General features: G+C 38.3%; 1 protein-coding gene across 7 annotated transcripts in view; it reads left to right on the top strand.

The window, feature by feature from the left end:
* The first annotated feature begins 3,027 nt into the window (after positions 1 to 3,027).
* Positions 3,028 to 19,620, top strand: part of LOC124244249 (cytochrome c oxidase assembly factor 1 homolog) — a 91,430-nt gene continuing 74,837 nt past the window's right edge. For 2 of the 7 annotated variants that reach the window (XM_046670714.1, XM_046670716.1), the window contains exons 1-2: positions 3,044 to 3,094; positions 17,600 to 17,719. The gene's annotated coding sequence lies outside the window, so the exon portion shown is untranslated. Of the gene's footprint in view, positions 3,095 to 3,171; positions 3,194 to 17,599; positions 17,720 to 19,620 lie in introns of those variants that run through there. The other 5 variants (XM_046670724.1, XM_046670719.1, XM_046670715.1 and 2 more) reach the window with 5 other exon arrangements.

Here is a 19,620-nt window from a genome sequence, read left to right as displayed (position 1 = left end):
CAATTAGATATGAGAAATTAGAGGTAAAGTCATGCAATGTATAATGAGGTTTTGGTCAACGACGGACTGCATATGTGACGGGGGGCCCATAAGATTGGTGCCATATAGCCTAGGTGTGTAGTAGGCTATACTATTTGGGTTTGTGTTAGTACACTCTATGATGTCCGCACAACGACGAAATTGCTTAACGACGCATTTCTCAGAATGTATACCTGTCGGTAAGCGATCTATGACGGTATAAAATTTGGAAAGGATTAGGTAAAACTCTCACTGTTTCAATGATATGATTGCAATCCTAGAAAATATAAAATAATAAACTCCAAACAATAGGGCAACTTAGTAAGGTGGCAGAGTAAAATATTACTATGCAGAAAATGATATGCCCACGTACATAAAAAACTACCATGTATAGTAACTCCATTCAGATTTGATAGTTCCACGCTGCTGCCAAAAGACTGGATATGCTGGATTGGCTCCTGCTGTTACTGAGTGCATTTCTCAAAGTGACCATCTCACCACTTAATAGTACCCCTCATAGCCAACCCTCCTCCACTTTCCACCTCCTACCCTTGCCCTGGCTCCTTAGAAGTTAAGAGGGAGGTAGAGAAATAGATTCTTTCCTTAAATATACAGAAAAGAGAGTATGAATCAGACAGGATATTCTTGGCTATAAGAAATAGAATCGTTGTCTCAAGCTTACTTAACAATAATAACTAACATTTTTGATACTTAAAACATTACCTGCACTATTTTAACTCATTTCATCTTACTATCTCTATCAGAAAACAATAAGGAGACACTAGATATCCCTACAAGAAGTTCACAAAGAGGTTGAGCTCCAGGCTTAGGATAATATTTCTATCACTTTGTTCAGTTGTCCTGAGAATCAGCTTTATTCCCTTGTGGCAGGCAAGACAGCTGCAGTAGCAGTGTAGGCTAGATGTTTCCATGTCAAGAGGAGAATGTGTTAGAAACTTTCTCCTAAGCATGAAATGGAAGTCCTTCTCCTTCATTCTGATTGAGCCAACTAACACCACTTGCTCATCCCTTAACCAATAACTATTCCTAAAGGAATTCTGTATGGTGATTGGTTAGATTTAATCAGCATCATTTTCTAGTGCTGGGAATAGGGTGGCTATCTGAACAAAATGTGAGTTTTGTTACAAAGGACTAAGAGGGGAATAAATATCGGATACATACGAACATTATTCACTATAGAGTATTAAACCATATTAAAACCATATTTAAAATTTAGATAAAAACTTTAGTGGATGTAAGTCCAGTTATAGAAATGTAAAATTCTGACTTTTCAAGCAAATGGTCAGAAAAGTCTATTTTATGCTTTCTTTTTACAAAGTAAACACGTTTCTCTTTCTGGTATGGTATAGGAGCTAAGTGATCCAGGGTTCATTTTGAATATTGTACGAAACACATATACACAAAACCTCATTAGCTTTTTGTTACTTGATTTATTCTATGAAATCTCCAGCTTGGTGTAAGACATTGCAATCAGTCTCTTTATTTGGATTTTAAGAAGTCAATAATCAATGTCAGATCAATGAAGATTACTTAATGGATGCTTTTTTTTTTTTTTTTTGACGAGGATTAGCCCTGAGCTAACATCTGCTACCAATCCTCCTCTTTTTGCTGAGGAAGACTGGTCCTGAGCTAACATCCATGCCCATCTTCCTCCACTTTATATGTGGGACGCATACCACAGCATGGCTTGCCAAGTGGTGCCATGTCTGCACCTGGGATCTGAACCAGAGAACCGTGGGCAGCCGAAGCGGAACGTGGGGAACTTAACCGCTGCGCCACCAGGCCAGCCCCTGGGTGCCTATTTTATTTCTTCATTTCCTCTGATGTAAGAAACCATCCAAATAGTCCTTATAGTTCAAACACCTCAACATCTGATTAGTTTCCATTAAATTTTATAAAAGAGCTATTCTGGGGATCCATAATTTAATGACAGGCCGCTTTGATAATGTGCTGTTTTAGCCAGTCGACTCCAAAGTGATGGAATGTATGCATGGCAACCTATTTGTTGCATGGGTAGAAAATAATAGAACTTCTATTAATATTTTTATTTCACCTTTTTGAAGTTCTATTTCTTGCGAAAACCTTACAGTATGCATAATATATATCAATATCATACATAGTACACGTATATAATCTTTTCTCATAGGGATGTGTGATCAAGAGTTTGAAGACCACTGCCTTGTATTAAACCTGATTAGTCTGGTTATGGAGCACATCAAATTTAGGTAAGCCAGCAATCGTGTGACTCATTGCTTTGTGGAAGAAAGGTACTTGGACTTTGTTTAACATTAAAAATGTAAATGATGATGATAATAGTGGTGATGATGGCAATGGAATTAGCAAGATGAAAATAATAGCTAACGCTTATTGAATACTTACAAAGTGCCAGACTATTCTAAATGCTTTACATTCTCGTGACAAATCTGTGAGGTAAATACTATTATTATCCATCTTACTACTAAGCTCCATAAAAACAGAGACCATTAGTTTTTTCTTACCCCTGCATTCCCTGGAGCACAGCAGGCATTTCATAACTACTTGGTGAATAAAATAAAATTTAGTGTTTCCAAACTTCTCAGCCGAATAGGGCAAGATGGACTTCAGTGCCAGAACGGGGCTCAGATGGACCGTGGTTTCCCGTCCTTGGAGGTTGGCCGAACCGTCAGATACTTGCGAGGAGCAATAAGCCAGCGGGTTAAACTTGCTCAGCAAGCCCTCCCAGACTGAATGTATATGTTGGGGGCTAACGGGACGCATAAACACAAAACGTGGGGATTTGAGGAGACGAACCGCTTCCCAAGGAGAGTCCGAACGTCCCGGAACCTGAAGCCAGGCCGCCCAGACGATCTCAGCCTGGGAGCAGCCGCTCGCAGACCCTCGCTCGGCCCTCCGCTATCAGCTGGAGAGTTCCGACGCTCTAGCCCGCGAGGCGAAGACACCGGAAGTCTCGACTGCTCCGCGCTGGGCGGGCCCGCCGCGGGCTTTTCCCACGCACTGGCCACGTCCGGAAGGAACTGTAACGCCTTCTGCAGCGTGGGGCTTCTGTCCCTGACAGGTTAGATTTCCCCCGCTCGCCCCGGGAGACTGAGCCCCGTTTCTCCTATCACCAGAAGCGCTTGTTCCCGCACTCCGGGCGGTCGCGTTTGCGCTCCGGGTGAGCGGCTGCGAGGGGAGTCCCCTCAGGGGTCACCTCCCGGCGGCTCGCGACCTCCCTCCGCTGCATGGTTGGCGCCTGCGGCCGGTGGTGGGCTCCGCGCCTGGGGAGGCTACAAGGTGCCCCTTGACCCCGGAGTTAGGAGGCCGTGTGTAGCTGACGGTGCCCGCGCCCTGCAGTCCCTCCTGAGCGTTCACAGCAGCCCATTTATGAAGAGTTGGGTCCTCCCGCAGAGGTGAAACTGGCACTTTGTTGGTACCAGGTCCTGAATTACAACACTAAGGAGGACCCTGCCCAGAGGGTTGTACAAAAGAAGTTTTTGGCTCAGTGTCATTGTAATTTTTGTCTCCATCACACCTGAGCTCCATACAGGCTGATTCTTTATTTTCAGTGTGGGGCGCGGGGCGCGTGTCTGTGTATGTATGAGTGTCAGTCTTTCTGTGTGTGTGCGCGCGCCCCGTGCTGTGTGTAATTTTAAAAATCCATAAAGATTCTTAGATTTTGTTATTTGCGTCTCCTCATATCTCCCCCCAACTCCTCCCCGTTCTCACCTGGGGAGCATTGCTCTGCTTCACCTGTGGACAGAATAGCAACACTACTTACACTTTGCACATTGAAAACGCAGATCTGATTGTTTTATTCTCAGAATCTCACTGATCTTCCCATTGATTCAGGATAATACAAATTCCTTAGTCTGGCATCAAGAGCCTTCAAGATCTTGCTTCTGCTGACTTTTTCAGTCTCATCTCCTTTTATGAGAAACACACCCATACATACACTCTGTATGCTCCCGCCGTGCCAGCCTGCAGCAATTTCATCACTTTGACTATGATAAAGTTTTATAATGGTTTACCTACGTTTTGAAATTTATTTTTCCATTTAGTCAGAATTTGTTGAATTCCTAATATTGCTAGGCAGTGTTTTAAGAACTGGGGTTATAATGGGAAAAAAGATACAATCTATAGTCCTTTTAAAAAATAGCTTAATTGAGATATAGTTCACATACCATAGAATTTACTCATTTAAAACACATATTGACTTTTAGTAATTCACAAAGTTGTATAGCTATCACCACAATCAATTTTAAAACATTTTCGCCACCCCCAAAAGCAAGCCCTGTGCCCGTTAGCAATCTGTTCTTATTTCCCCCATCCCACCCTACTTCTAGCCCCGTGCAACTACTGTACTAATCTACTGTCTATATATTTGCATATTCTGGACAATTCATATCAATGAAATCATATAATATGTGGTCTTTTTTGGTGGTTTTCTTTCACTTAACATTCATGTTCATTCATTTTGTAGTATCACGACTTCATTCCTTTTTTTTGCTAGGTGGTATTTCATTATATGAACATACCACCATTTATTTATCTATTGGTCAGTTGATGGACATTTGGGTTGTTTTGGCTACTATGAATAATGCTGCTGTGAGCATTCATGTACAAGTTTTTGCGCAAACGTCGTTTTCATTTCTTTTGAGTATGTACCTGAGAGTAGAATTGCTGGGTCATCTGATAACTCTGTGTTGAACATTTTGAGGAACTATCAGACTGTTTTCGAAAGCAGCTACACCATTTTATATTCCCGTCAACAGTATATGAAGGTTCTGATTTCTTCACATCCTTGCCAACACTTATCTGTTTTTTTAAATTCTAGCCATTCTAATGGGTGTGAAGTGTGTCTCATTGTGGTTTTGATTTGCATTTCCCTGATGGCTAATGCTATTGAGCATCTTTTCATGTGCTGTTAGCCATTTGTATATCTTCTTTGGAGAAATGTCTATTCATATCCTTTGCCAATTTTTAAATTAGGTTATCTGTCTTTTCACTGTTGAGTTATGTGTTCTTTATATATTCTAGATACAAGTCCCCTATCAGATATGTGACAGTCTTGTAGATTATGCTGTAGTTCCTTTCAATGAAAAGCACGTGAGGTTAGTATTTACTCTTCCTGGAGACCATATTATAGGTCTTTGAGGGTAATTCAGAGACTGAGTTGAATACAACTTCTATCTCTGGAAGACCGGGCCCAGGAAAAAATGCTGTGAAGAACTTGTGAGCAGCACTTTAAGATTTGAAAAGTGAAGCAGGGGGAAATAGTTTATAGTCTATTCCCTATTGAGTTTTGTCTTTTCTTTATTGATCTGTAGGAGTTCTTTGTGTAGAGATATTAACCCATTGACTGTTACGTATGTGGCAGATATTTTCAGCCTATTTGCCTGTTAACTTTGTTTTATATCTTTTACTATACTAATGTTTTGAATTTTTGTGTAGTCAGGACTGATCGTATTTTCCTTTAAAAGACTTCTGGGTGGTAGTTTGGGGTATTAGGGTAAGATACTGGATATCTTAAATTGCAGGAATTACAGAAATTGACACAGTAGTTCCCTGGTTAGTATGATGTCTGAGTCCCTGGTACCATATTTAACTTTATAGCGTTCATTATTTCAGACACTGGTGGCTTCCTCTCTGCCTTGAAAAATATTCTATAACCTGCCTCAGCTTTGTTGGTTCATTTAATTTTCTATGTCAAACAGACTCCTAGAAGTTATTCCCTTATTCATCTTTAGTATAGTGCATTAGATTTGTGAGAGCCATACTGGACAGTGGTCATCAAGTAGTAGGCACTTATTTCATGCTAACAGAAGGTTATTGGAAGACTTTGTGTGTGCGGAGCTTGAATGTAACTGTACTGGTTCTATATTGATTGGGGCAAGCTTGGAATACTAGTTTTATAAAATCCTATTAACATTATCTTGCTATTTGTTTTTCTCATTTCATTGGTTTAATGGTAGTAGTAATTCAGATGTTTTTAGGATCTCTGAACATTTTGAGAAACTGAGGAAAGCTGTACCATAGCTCTCTAGAAAAAGTTGCATCTCTACTTTACATACAATGTGCGAGGCTTCATTATTTCCTTATGGCCTGATTTGTTAGGAAGACCCTGTTTCTTGCTTCAATATTTGTTTGTTTAAATTGTGGTAAAATATAGGCTGGCCCGGTGGCTCAGTGGTTAAGTTCGGACATTCCGCTTTGGTGGCCCGGGGTTTGCTGGTTTGGATACCGGGTGCGGACATGGCACTGCTTGGCAAAAGCCATGCTGTGGTAGGCATCCCACATATAAAGTAGAGGAAGATGGGCACGGATGTTAGCTCAGGGCCAGTCTTCCTCAGCAAAAAGAGGAGGATTGGCAGCAGATGTTAGCTCAGGGCTAATCTTCCTCAAAAAAAAGAAAACATTGTGGTAAAATATATATAACGTGAAATTTAGCATTCTAACTATTTTCAAGTGTACACTTCAGTGACATTAAGTACCTTCACATTGTTGTGCAACTATCACCACCATTTTCTTCAGAACTTTCCTCTTCCCAAACTGAAACTCTGTACCCGTTAAATAATATCTCCACATTCCCCCCACCCCCGTCCCAGCCCCTGGCAACCACCATTAAATTTTTTGTCTCTGAGTTTGACTGTTCTAGATACCTCATATAAATGGAATCATACACTATTTGTCCTTTCATATCTGATTTATTTCACTTAGCATAATGTCTTTAAGGTTCATCCATGCTGTAGCATATTGCAGAATTTCCTTCCTTTTTAAGGCTGAATAATATTCCATTGTATGGATATATAACATTTTGCTTTTCCATTCATTAGTTGATAGACATTTGAGTTGTTTCTATCTTGTGGCTGTTGTGAACAGTGCTGCTCTGAACACTGGTACACATATCTGTTTGAGTTCTTGTGGGCGTACATCCAGAAGTGGAATTGCTGGATCACAGGATAATTCTGTTTAATTTTTGAGGAGCTGCCCATATGCTTCAGTGTTTTTTGACATTCACATAAAATATGAGATTTAAAAGACTCTGTAATTTAGGCATGTATTACCACATTTACTTTTCTGAAAATATAAATTCAGAGAGCCATCTCATAACTGAAGGGATGTAGAGGTTTTTGTCTTAGGACTTGGAGATCTTTGTTTAAAATTATTAGAATTCAGACTAAATAAAAGGTTTGCCTGGATCGTTTACCAAACCCTAAACTTCTTTATGATTCAAGCTCTTGGTTTTTTTGTATGTTTTTTCTTAATTCTCCCTATGTTTTTAGTCTGTTTGGGCAAATTACCCGTGATGGCAGAGGGGATTTTGCACACTTGTGTAGTTCCAAAGGTTGGGATTGCTCTGTATCATTCTGCTGCTCTAGTTGGATACTTTGGCAGTTACTCTGGTTTTCTGTGAATACTGCTGCTTCTGATAGGCAAATTCCACCCCCCACCTCCCCCCCCCCCCGCCGTGCAAAGATAGCCATCTTATTAATTAGTGAACAGTGGGAAATGACCAACATTATTCTTTTTTATTACTGTACCATTACTTCTCAACTATGTCTAATGTTGGAACTCTTAAGTTGTGGTACTGGGGTCCTTCTCAACTGTGGCCTTCTTGAGATCCGTGGGGAAATGCAGAAAACAGACAACAGTATGGCTCAACCAAATCTTAGAAAACTGACATCTCATGCTGCCTGCCAGACTCTCCGTACCCACCCCTCGACCCCTCCAATTGCAACATAATCTTTCATAAACTCCCTGTTTAATATTCCCTCTTCACTGTTACAGCCCATGCCCCATAGTACACAGCAAGTGTGTTACCAGGAGAGATGGGAGGAACAAGTGTGGTTAATGTGACTTTTGCTCTCAGTTTGGGTCCATTTGTCATCTGTGCTCTCACCTGGTCATCTCTCTTCTTGTGGACTCTTGGCACCTTATGGCATTTGGCATCTACAGATGGACTAGAAACCTCCCCAGAAGGATTTGGATGCTCCAGACTCTTGGAACTTTAATATAGCTTATATTTATATGTTACTTCCCCAGCATCCAGCAAATACCAAGATTACATAGATGCTGAGCACCCAGCTTAGCCTGTTCATGCCTCAGCTTTTTGAGGGAGACAAAACACAATCACATAAAAATAACTTTACAAAACTTCTTTGGAGGTTACCAGAGTTGGAGATGAATATTGATTCCTAGTTTTTGGTAATAGATTACCTTTCATCAGACCTGTCAATGCTAGAGACAAAGTGATTTATGTCTAGTGTACATTGGTAGCCTTTAGAAACACTTCCAGGTCTATATTTAAATATTTCAACATGCTTGTGTCAGATTTGGACCTTTCTCATTTTATTTGTGCCTCAGACTTTGGGTTATAAATGGCAAAACTGTTGAATTTTATGTGAATACTTTTGCATTCTAACTTTTTATGATTTTTCTCCTTTCTATAAACAGGTGGCACTATCTTTATCCTCTTATTCTGTAATTGTCTTTAAAAAATTATCATGTAGTAAAATTGACTGTTTTGCCTTTTGGTTTACTGTTCTATGAATTTCAACACATGTATAGATTGTGTAACCACCACTATAATCAGGATACACCTCACCTCAAAAACTCTCTTATTCTGTCTCTTCTTCATCACACCTTTCCCTCATCGAAGTGACCACAACGGAAAAGTAAATGTCATTTGTGCTTTTTATTGTGGGAAGCAGAATGGTTGCATCCCTGCCTTTTCTCTTTGTTAATGGTTTTTTATCCAAGTGTGATAGACTAGAAAGGATAAAATCAATATAGTCCCTTTTCGTTTTCTTTCAGAAACTCACAAACTTTCTCACCAACTTGGTTGGGAATAAAAACATTTTGCTAGTGATGTCTTCCAGCAGGTGGCAGTGTTGTGTTATAATAGGACATATTAATAAAGATTGTGATGCTTCTTGTCAGCTGGAAAATAATTGCTTTGTTTTTAATTCAGAAAAACATTAATTGAGAATTAACATTTAACGCTCGAATCTATTTTCTTGAATCTATTCCAAAATCTGTCTTACTCTTGTAATGTTCCTAACAAAGCAATCTGTGGATAAAAGTATCCTGTCCTTAATACTTTCGTATGTGTTTTCCAATGGTTTTAGATGTTTGCACACTTAGAAGTTTAGCTCTTTCCTTATGGTTAACCTTTGTGGCAAGAATAACTCCAGTGTTATGGATGAATCTGTGAGTCAGAGAATCTTATCAGAGAGACTTGAGGTGTTTTCTGTTCCAGTCTTCTCTAGCACTTGTAGAAACCCCAACTATAGCATCCTTCACAATTGGTGGCGTTAATTCATCAGCAAATGGAGCAGATGCAGAAGAAAGATACAGATTTTGATTGCCAGCATCCTGAGTTTGAGGCTTTAATAGAGATACTCAGTGAGAAATGATGAAGTGGAGCTTGTGAGGCGTTCACACTTAGATGATTCATGTGTTTTCAAACCTAACCCACCCAAAAAATGTTTCCCTTTTTCCTTATATTTCTAGCAACTTACATCTGGCACTATATACTTTCCTGGGACCTGGGGCCACCATTTATCCAGATGCTCATGCAAGATATCTGGGATCGTCTTTAAGGCCTCTCAGCATTCTCTTGATTCTACCTTTTAGGTAGAATTTCTCAAATGTGGTCACTTCATCTCTACCTCTATTGTCCTAGTCCAAACAACAGTTATCTCTCACTTGGGTACTGCTTCCTAATTGGTCTACCAAAGTGTGTTAATGCCTCCATTTTATTTTTCACACAAAAGCCATTTAAAAAAATATAAAATCTGATCATGTCTATCTCCTGCTTGAAACTTTTCTATTATTTACCGTTATACTTAAAATAAACCTGAAATGTTTAACTTGACCCACGACGTTCCTCCCTCCCGTTCCCACCCTGGGATCTGACCTCTGCTCACTGCTACGACTTCCTGTCATGCCACTTTTCCCTTGTTCAGTGTGCTCCATCCTCTCTGGTGTCCTCTTTGTTCCTTGGTTGGAGGAGGTGAGGAGAATAGAGGCAGGGAAATGTGTTTTTAAGCCAACATGCATTTGAGGTAAAGAAAAAATGCTTACTAATATATTAAAGTTTGTGATTTATAGGAACATTTTCATAAAATCGGGAACCCATCACTGGTCACTTTTCAAGTTCTCAAATTAAATCTAGGGATAAATGCACATCTGAGTGCACATTCTGTGTGGGGAAAATATATATATTCTAACTGAGAAAAGGAAATTTGGGACAAGGGAGCCATTACCTGTTATATTCCAAGTGTGGATAATCCTTTACATTTCGTAGCTTTCATTCAGTGTGCCTAAAATGACTTTATTGTTGTAATTTGATCTTTCTAGCATTTAATTATGCATTAACTTGGCTTTTCATGTGGGTTAACCTTGCCTCACCAACAGTTGGACCACACAACCATCTAGGGCTTAAATGCTCTTAGTGGCATCCCCAGGAAGCGATAGTTGTGCAGCCTGTTCTTGAGTTTCTTATTTCTGGAGGCAGTTCATACCTTCTTGGGAGAGTTTTGTCTGTTGAGGAATTCTTCTCTATCTCGTGCCCAATCTCTCGCCTGCAGTTTTTCCATACTGGTTCTAGTTTTCCTTGGAGGCATAGGGAACGAGCCTCACTTCCCTTCCCCCAAGCCTAACTTCTTTTCTAATGCCCGTTAGCTACTGAAGTAGCTGTTGTAGCTCCCAGAGTATTCTTCTTGACAAATATCCTCACCCTCAACTATTTCTGTTTGTATTCCCTATTCTGGACACTTTTCTACTGATTGTCCTCTAGTCCAGTGTTTGAAAGTGTGATTTTGGGGCTACCTACATTGGAATCAACTGAGATACTTGTTAAAAATGAAGATTCCTGTGGGATTAAGATAGTGAACTGAATCTTCTAATTTTGCTCCCTGTGGAAGCCCACTAAAACTATAATAAAGATCCAAAGGACAAGAACATCAGGAAAGGAGACCATACAATTTGGAAAACTGAAAGCTTAAGAATGAATGGAAATTAACTTAGATATCCAAGACTCATGAATCTTAAATTGGCAGAGGGAAAAACTGAAACGAATCATATTTACCCTGTAAATCCTCAAAACCTCAAGAACTGGCATTACCAATATCTCTGGAAATTGGGATACAAGGGAGTTAAAATAAGAAAGATTGGAATATTGCCGGGGAGTAACTCTCCCAATGGGTCCTCTTCACCTTGGGTCAAATTCTGGAGGTTCAAAGCAGATGATCTCTGGATAAAGTATCATTTCCATATAGGCAGGCATTCCTAGCGTTTCTTAGGAAATTTATATGTTTATTCAAATCCCAAATCCTGAGTAAAGTCATTACAAAGTCAGGAAAACAGAAAAAATTAAAGTTTTCCTGAGAATTAAAGCTCAACTATCAGTCATTGGTTCTAAGAGCTCCATTGACATCAGGAGGAAAGCAAGAGCAGGACATGCTGACACACTGAGTAGAAAGTAAAGGTGCGTGTTTCTGGGAACTGAAACAGGAGCATCCAGGAGAGAAGCATCATGATGTAATCAGTCAGTCAGTCTTGTAGTTGTTGCCATCTTATAAAAACGTTTCCATGCTCTATCTGCTGCTAACAGTGAGTTATTCTTACATATAAAATAAGTATTAAGAAGTTTATATGCATAATATACTTCATATAAATCTATGAGCAGTGTTCCAAGAAGTTTGGGAGCAAAATAAATCTGTAAATTGGCAGTTACAACATGTTATTCTGTGTAGTAATGTTAACCTTGCTATGAGATCTCAATGTTGTGTATGTAAATACTACCCTATAATGTTTACTGGTGTTTTCGAGTTCTGAATGTTCAATATTGACTATAGTTTTCTGTAAATACTTTACAGAGGAATTGCAAAGAGAAGAAGGTATGAATGTTTTTGTGGAATATTCCAACATGAAATGAGAACTTAATCTAAAATCTGAATTAGCAAAAGTGATATTGATTTTAAAGGCAAAACCAAAATCAGAGTAAGCAGATAAAATAGTTTATCATTAAAAAGTAAAGGAGCTTATACAAAGCAACGTGTACCCTAACACTCAAAGATGCTTTTTGGTACACTCTGGGTTTGACCAATGTCAAGACAAAATGAGTGGAATTTTTCTACATCTGGAATATTTAGCATGAAAGACTATTGAACAGGATACTAATGATATGTTTTAAAATTTCACTTTAAGAATGATAACTTCTAAATATAGTATTACCTTTCCATTTTTACATGGATTTTTATTTGGCATTTTATGTTAATGTTCCTTTTTTAAGGTCTTTTATTTTTTCTCTCAAGTTTATTGAGATATAATTGACATATAGCATTGTGTAAGTTTAAGATATACAATGTGATGATTTGATACACAGATAAATTTCAAGATGATTACTCTGGTAGGGTTAGTTAATACCTCCATCACCTCATGTAGTTACCATTTGTATGTGTGTGTGGGGTGAGAACATTTAGTATTTACTCTCTTAGCAACTTTCAAGTATATAATACAGTGTTGTTAACTATAGTTACTATTCTGTACATGAGATCCCCACAATTTATTCCCCTTAAAACTGGAAATTTATACCCCTTGACCAACATCTCCCCATTCCCCCCACTTCCCGCCCCTTAGCAAACACCATTCTACTCTCTGTTTCTATGAGTTTGGCTTTTTTAGATCCCACATATAAGTAATATCATACAGTCAGTGTTTTCCTCTAGCTCATTTCACTTCATATTGCTCTCATGGTCCGTTGGTATTGTCCCAAAAAGCAGGATTTCCTTCTTTTTTAATGACCAAATAATATTCTTCTGTGTGTGTGTGTGTGTGTGTGTGTGTGTGTGTGTGTGTATGTATATGTACGTATGTGTGTGTATATCACATTTTCCTTATCCATTCATCCATCGATGGACACTTAGGTTATTTCCATGTCTTGGCTATTGTGAATAATGCTGTAATGAAAATAGGAGTGTGGATATCTCTTTGATGTAGTGATTTCATTTCTTTTTGATGTACACCCAGGACTGTATAATAGTGATAATTATGATAACTATAATTATTGATATTTAGTGATATTACTGATAATTAGTGATGTTGAGTATCTTTTCATGTACCTTTGGGCCATTAGTATATCTTCTTTGGAAAAATGTCTCTTCAGATCCTCTGGCCATTTTTTAATCAGATTATTTGGTTTTTGCTATTGAGTTGTATGAGTTCTTTATATATTTTGGATATTGGCCCTTATCAGATACATGATTTGCAAATATTTTCTTCTGTTCTATAGATTGCCGTTTCATTTTGTTGATTATTTCTTTTGCTCTGCAGAAGCTTTTTACTTTGATGATGTCCCATTTGTTGCTTTTTCCTTTTGTTGCTTGTGCTTTTGGTGTCATATCTAAAAAATCATTGCCAAGACTAATGTCAGATGTCAAGGAGCTTTTCCTTTATGTTTTCTTCTAGGAGTTTTGTGGTTTAAGGTCTTATATTTAAGTCTTTAATCTACTTCTAAATTAATTTTTGTGAGTAGTATACGATAGGGTTTCAATTTCATTCTTTTGCATGTGAATATTCAAGTTTTCCCAACATTTATTGAAGAGTCTTTTTCTCATTGAGAATTTTGGCTCCTTGTCAAATATTTGTTGACTGTATATGCATGGGTTTATTTCTGGCTCTCTCTTAGGCTCCATTGGTCTGTGTGTCTGTTTTTATGCCAGTACCATATTGTTTTGGTTACTATAGCTTTGAATATAGTTAGAAATCTGGAAGTGTTTTGCCTCCAGATTTGCTCTTCTTTCTCAGGATTGCTTTGGCTCTTCAGGTCTTTTGTGGTCCCATGTGAATTTTAGAATTTTATTTCTATTTCTGTAAAAAAATGCCATTGGAATTTTCATTGGGATTCCATTAAATCTATAGATGGCTTTGGGTGGTATGGCCATTTTAACAATAATAAGTCTTCCAATTCATGAACATGGGATGTATTTCCATTTATTTGTATTTTCAATTTCTTTCATTACAATTTCACTTATTTCAGTTTTCATTACAAAAACTATAAGACGCTGTTATGGTTTTTTCAGAGTACAGATCTTTTACCTCCTTAGTTAAATATATTCTTAATTACTTTATTGTTTTGGGTGCTATTATAAAGGGGATTGTTTTCTTTGTTTCTTTTTCAGATATTTCATTGTGAGTATACAGAAACGCAATTGATTTCTGTATGTTGATTTTGTATCCTGTAACTTTACTGAATTCATTGATTAGTTTTAACAGATTTTTGGTGTAGTCTTTAGGATTTCCTATATATAAGATCATGTCATCTGCAAAAAGAGACAATTTTCTTCTTCCTTTCTGATTTGGATGCCTGTTATTTCTTTTTCTTGCCTGATTGCTCTGGCTGGGACTACCAGTACTATGTTGAGTAGGAGTGGTGAGGGTGGGCATCCTTGTCTTGTTCCTGATCTGAGAGGAAAAGATTTCAGCATTTCAGGTTGAGTATGATATTAGCTGTTGTCTGGTCATATATGGCCTTTATTATGTTGATGTACATTTCTTCTATACGGTATTCGTTGAGAGTTTTTATCGTGAAAGGATGTAGAATTTTTGTCAAATGCTTTTTCTGTATCTGTTGAGATGATCATATGATTTTAAACTTTCATTCTGTTAAATCACATTTATCAATTTGCAGATGTTGAACCAACCTTGTATCCTAGGTCTAAATCCTACTTGATTGTGGTATATGACCTTTTAATGTGCTGTTGAATTGGCTTTGCTAGTATTTTCTTGAGAATTTTTGCATACGTGTTCATCAGTTACATTGGTCTGTAGTTTTCTTTTCTTGTAGTGTCTTATCTGGCTTTGGTATCAGGATAATGCAGGCCTCATAAAATGAGTTTGTATGTGTTCCTTCCTCTTCAACTGTTTGCAAGAATTTAAGAAGGATTAGTGTTAATTCTTTTTCAAATGTTTGGTGGAATTCCCTAATGCAATTAACTGGTCCTGGTTTTTGTTGTTGTTAGGAGTTTTTTGATTACTGATTTAACCTCCTTACTTATTATTGGGCTATTCAGATTTTCTGTTTCTTTTTTTTTTTTATTTTTATTTTTTAAAGATTGACACCTGAGGGGGCCGGCCCTCTGGCCGAGTGGTTAAGTTCATGTGCTCCGCTGCGGCCCAGGGTTTCGCCAGTTCGGATCCTGGATGCGGACATGGCACTGCTCATCAGGCCACAACTAGAAGGACTGGCAACTAGGATATACAGCTACGTCTGGGGGGGATTTGGGGAGATAAAGCAGGAAAAAAAAAAAAGATTTGGCACCTGAGCTAATAACTGTTGCCAATTCTTTTTTTTCCCTGCTTTTTCTCTCCAAATCCCCCCAGTACATAGTTGAATATTTTTTAGTTGTGGGTCCTTCTAGTTGTGGCATGTGGGATGTTGCCTCAGCATGGCCTGATGAGCGGTGCCATGTCCGCCCCCAGGATCCGAACCGGCGAAACCCTGGGCCACTGAAGCAGAGTGCACGAACTTAACCACTTGGCCCTGGTGCAGGCCCCAGATTTTCTGTTTCTTCATGATTCAGTCTTGGTAGATTGTATGTTTCTAGGAATTTGTCCATTTCATATAGGTTATCCAATTTGTTGGTGTATGATTGTTTATAGTAGTCTCTTCTGATCAGTTGTGTCTGTATGGTATCTGATTAATGTCTCCTCTTTTATTTCTGATTTTATTTGCCTCTTTTCTCTTTTTTTCTTAGTCTGGCTAAAGGATTATGAATCTTGTTTATCTAAAATCAGCTCTTAGTTTTGTTGATCTTTCTGTTTTTCTGGCCTCAATTTCATTTATTTCTGCTCTCATCTGTGTTATTTCTTTCCTTCTGCTAACTTTGGGCTTAGTTTGATCTTCTCTTTCTAGTTCCTTGAGGTATAAAGTTAGGCTGTTTATTTGAGATCTTTCTTTTTTCTTATGTAGGCATTTATTGCTATAAACCTCCGTCTTAAAACTGCGTTTGTTGCATCCCATGAATTTTGCTATGTTGTACTTCCTTTTTCTTTTGTGTCACGATTTTTAAAAAATTTCCCTTTTGATTATTTCTTTGGCCCATTGGTTGTTCAGGAATGTGTTGTTTCATTTCCACATATTTGTGAATTTTCCGGTTTTCCTCCTGTTACTGATTACTTGTTCCATACCATTTTGGTCAGAAAAGGTACTTGCTATGATTTTATTCTTCTTAAATTTGCTAAGACTTGTTTTGTGACCAAACATATGATCTGTCTTGGAGTATGTTTTGTGTGTGTTTGAGAAGAATGTATATTCTCCTGCTTTGGATGGAATGTTCTGTGTATGTCTCTTAGGTTCATTTGGTCCAAAATATAGTTCAAGTCCAAGGTTTTCTTATTGATTTTTTGTCCGAGTGACCTATCCATTGTTGAAAGTGGGGTATTGAAGTCCCTTACTATTATTGTATTGTTGTTTACTTTGCCCTTCATATCTATTAGTATTTGCTTAGTATATACAGGTGCTTTATTTTTGGGTGCCTAGATATTTATGATCAATATATCCTTTTGATGAATTAATCCCTTTATCGTTATAAAATAACCTTCTTTGTCTCTTGTTTCAGCTTTTGAGTTAAAACCTATCTTCTCTGAAATAAATATAGCTATTTGTCCTCTCTTTTGGTTTTCATTTTCATGAACTATCTTTTCTGTCCTTCATTTTGAGCCTATATGTGTACCTAAAGCAGAAGTTTGGCTGTTGTATGCATGACATAGTTGGGTCTTGTTTTTTAACCAAGCAGTCACTCTGTGCCTTATGATTGGAGAATTTAATCCATTTACATTTAAAGTAATAATTATTGATAGATAAGGACTTATTAATGCCATCTAATAAATTGTTTTCTGGCTGTTTTGTGGTTTCCTCATTCCTGTCTTCTTCTCTTGCTGTCTTCCTTTGTGAATTGATGAATTTCTGTAGCTTTGATTCCCTTCTCTTTATCTTTTATCAAATGCAAGTTTTTGCTTCTTAGTTACCATGAGGCTTCCATAAAATGTCTTGTAGATATGAGTCTATTTTATGCTGATACCAATTTAACTTCCAATGCATGCAAAAACTCTACTGTTTCATCCACCCCACCATTTTTTTTTTTTTAAGATTTTGTTTTTCCTTTTTCTCCCAAAGCCCCCCAGTACAAAGTTGTGTATTTTTAGTTGTGGGTCCTTCTAGTTGTGGCACATGGGATGCCGCCTCAGCATGGCCTGATGAGCAGTGCCATGTCCACGCCCAGGATGCAAACCAGTGAAACTCTGTTCTGCCAAAGCAGAGTGCGTGAACTCAACCACTCGGCCATGGGGCTGGCCCCCCATTTTTGTTTTTTTATGTCACAATTTATAAGTAATTTACAAATTATTGTAGCTATAGTTATTTTTCATACTTTTATCCTTTAACTTTTATATTGGAGTTAAGTTGTTAATACACCAACATATTACAGTATTAGAATATTCTAAATTTGACTGTATACTTACCTTTACCTGTGTGTTGTATGCTTTCATGTTGCTAATTGGCATCTTTTCATTTCAGCTGTTAGAACTCCTTTTGGCATTTCTTGTAAGGCAAGTGTGGCGGTGATGAACTCTCTCAGCTTTTGGTTGTCTGGGAACATCTTTATCTCTCTTCATTTCTGAAGGTCAACTTTGTTGGGTAACGTATTCTAATTGGAAATTTTTTTCTTTTGGCACTTTGGATATATCATACTGTTCTTTCCTGGCTTATATGGTTTCTGCTAGAAATCTGCTGATGGCCTTATGTGGGTTCCCTTGTAAGTAAGGATTTTTTTCCTCTTACTCCTTTTAAAATTCTCTCTTTGTCTTTGATGTTAGACAGTTTTGTTTTAATGTGTCTTGGAGAAGGTCATTTAGGATTAAATCTCTTTGGGGAACAATATATTGGCTTCATGAACTTGGATGTCTAAACCTCTTCCCAGATATGGGAAATTCTCAGTTACTTTTTAAATAAGCTTTCTGCCCTGTCTCCCTTTCTTCTGGGACTGTAATAATACTTAGATTATTTTTCTTAATGGGGTCCCATAATTCACATAGGCTTTCTTCATGTTTTTCCATTCTTTTTTTCTTTGGTCTCCTCTGACTGGGTAATTTCAAAAGTCCTGCTTTCTATTTCACAGATTCTTTCTTCTGCTTGATCCATTCTCCTATTGATGTGTTCTATTGTATTTTTCATTTCGTTCATTGTATTCTTCAACCCTTGAATTTCTGAGAAATCTTGTGTGATTTCTCTCTGTTAAATGTCTCATTTTTTTTGTCTGTTGTTTCCTGATTTCATGGAATTGTCTATGTTTTCTTGTAGCTCACTTAGTTTCCTTAAAACAACTATTTTGAATTCTTACTGGGTAAATTACTGATCTCCATTCTTTGGGTTTAGTTACTGGAAAATTATTGTATTCCTTTTGTGTTGTTATATTTCCTTAATTTTTCATGTTCCTTGATGTCTTGCGTTGCTGTCTTCATATTTGAAGAAGCAGTCACCTCCTCCAGTCTTTACTGACTAGCTTTGGGAGAGAAATACTTTCTGTCAGCCCTGTTAGGGATTCTGAGGCTTTCTCAGACCTCTTCTATGGGTACGCTTTCTCCACACTTCTTGCTTCCTCTTGTGGCAGAATTCTTAAGCTTGTGTGCCTTCTCTCAGTCCTGCAAAGCTAGACTGGGTGTGACAGCCTCCCTTTTGCTTTCCCTAGGGCAGTGCTGAATATTCAAGATTGTAGTTTCTCCTGAACTGGCTTTCTAGTCACACTCACTAGCCATCTGCAAAATCTTGCTGTCACGGCCATGGGGGGCACACGGAGCTGTCCACGGGTGGTGGTGTGTGTGGGTGAGGCATGCAGAGTGCTGAGGGTGCCCATGGGCCAGTTGTGGGAATCTGCAGGTGAGGCATACGCAGTTGCTCATGGGCAGGACCCTTGATGGAATCCATGTAGTAGTTAGTAGGATCTGTGTCCCTTTGATATGTTCCCTTCTGAGCCCTGGCTGTTTTTCCCTTAGCCACTAACTGCCCCCGTTGTGCAGCTCACAGCTCAGTATTCTGGATGGGGCCTGAGAAATGGGCCTCTTTGGCAGCATCCAGCACAGCCAGGGAGGCCGAGTGCTAATTTACACACACTCACTTTCTCCGGCAGGAGAAATCACTGGCAAGTAAGGGTTTTCTTGGTACTGCGCTGTGTCCTCTTGTGGGAGGGGTGACACATTAAGTCAGACATTTCCTCTTACCCTCTTCAATGCGTGCAATCTCGGACTTTTTGTTTCAACGATTTCTGGAATTTCTTTGCTGGACTCCTGGACTTCCACAAAGGCGCTCTTGTCTGTGAGGGGTTATCATAATTGGTGTTCTTTGGGGAGATGACAGTCAAAAACTCTATTCTGCCATTTTGATGATTTCACTCTCTCCTAAAACTTTTTATCATCAAACTATAATCAAAGTTTCTTTTTACAGAAAACTCTTGAAACTTTTATGATAACTGTATCACAGAAAAATGATTCACTGTATATTTTTATGGTCGCTCATTATTATTTAAGAATCCGTAAGTGAAG

Source organism: Equus quagga, chromosome 8, assembly GCF_021613505.1.
Source record: "Equus quagga isolate Etosha38 chromosome 8, UCLA_HA_Equagga_1.0, whole genome shotgun sequence".
NCBI classification, from domain to species: domain Eukaryota; kingdom Metazoa; phylum Chordata; class Mammalia; order Perissodactyla; family Equidae; genus Equus; species Equus quagga.
Note: the sequence above shows the minus strand (reverse complement) of the source record. Positions and strands in the feature narration are given on the sequence as shown.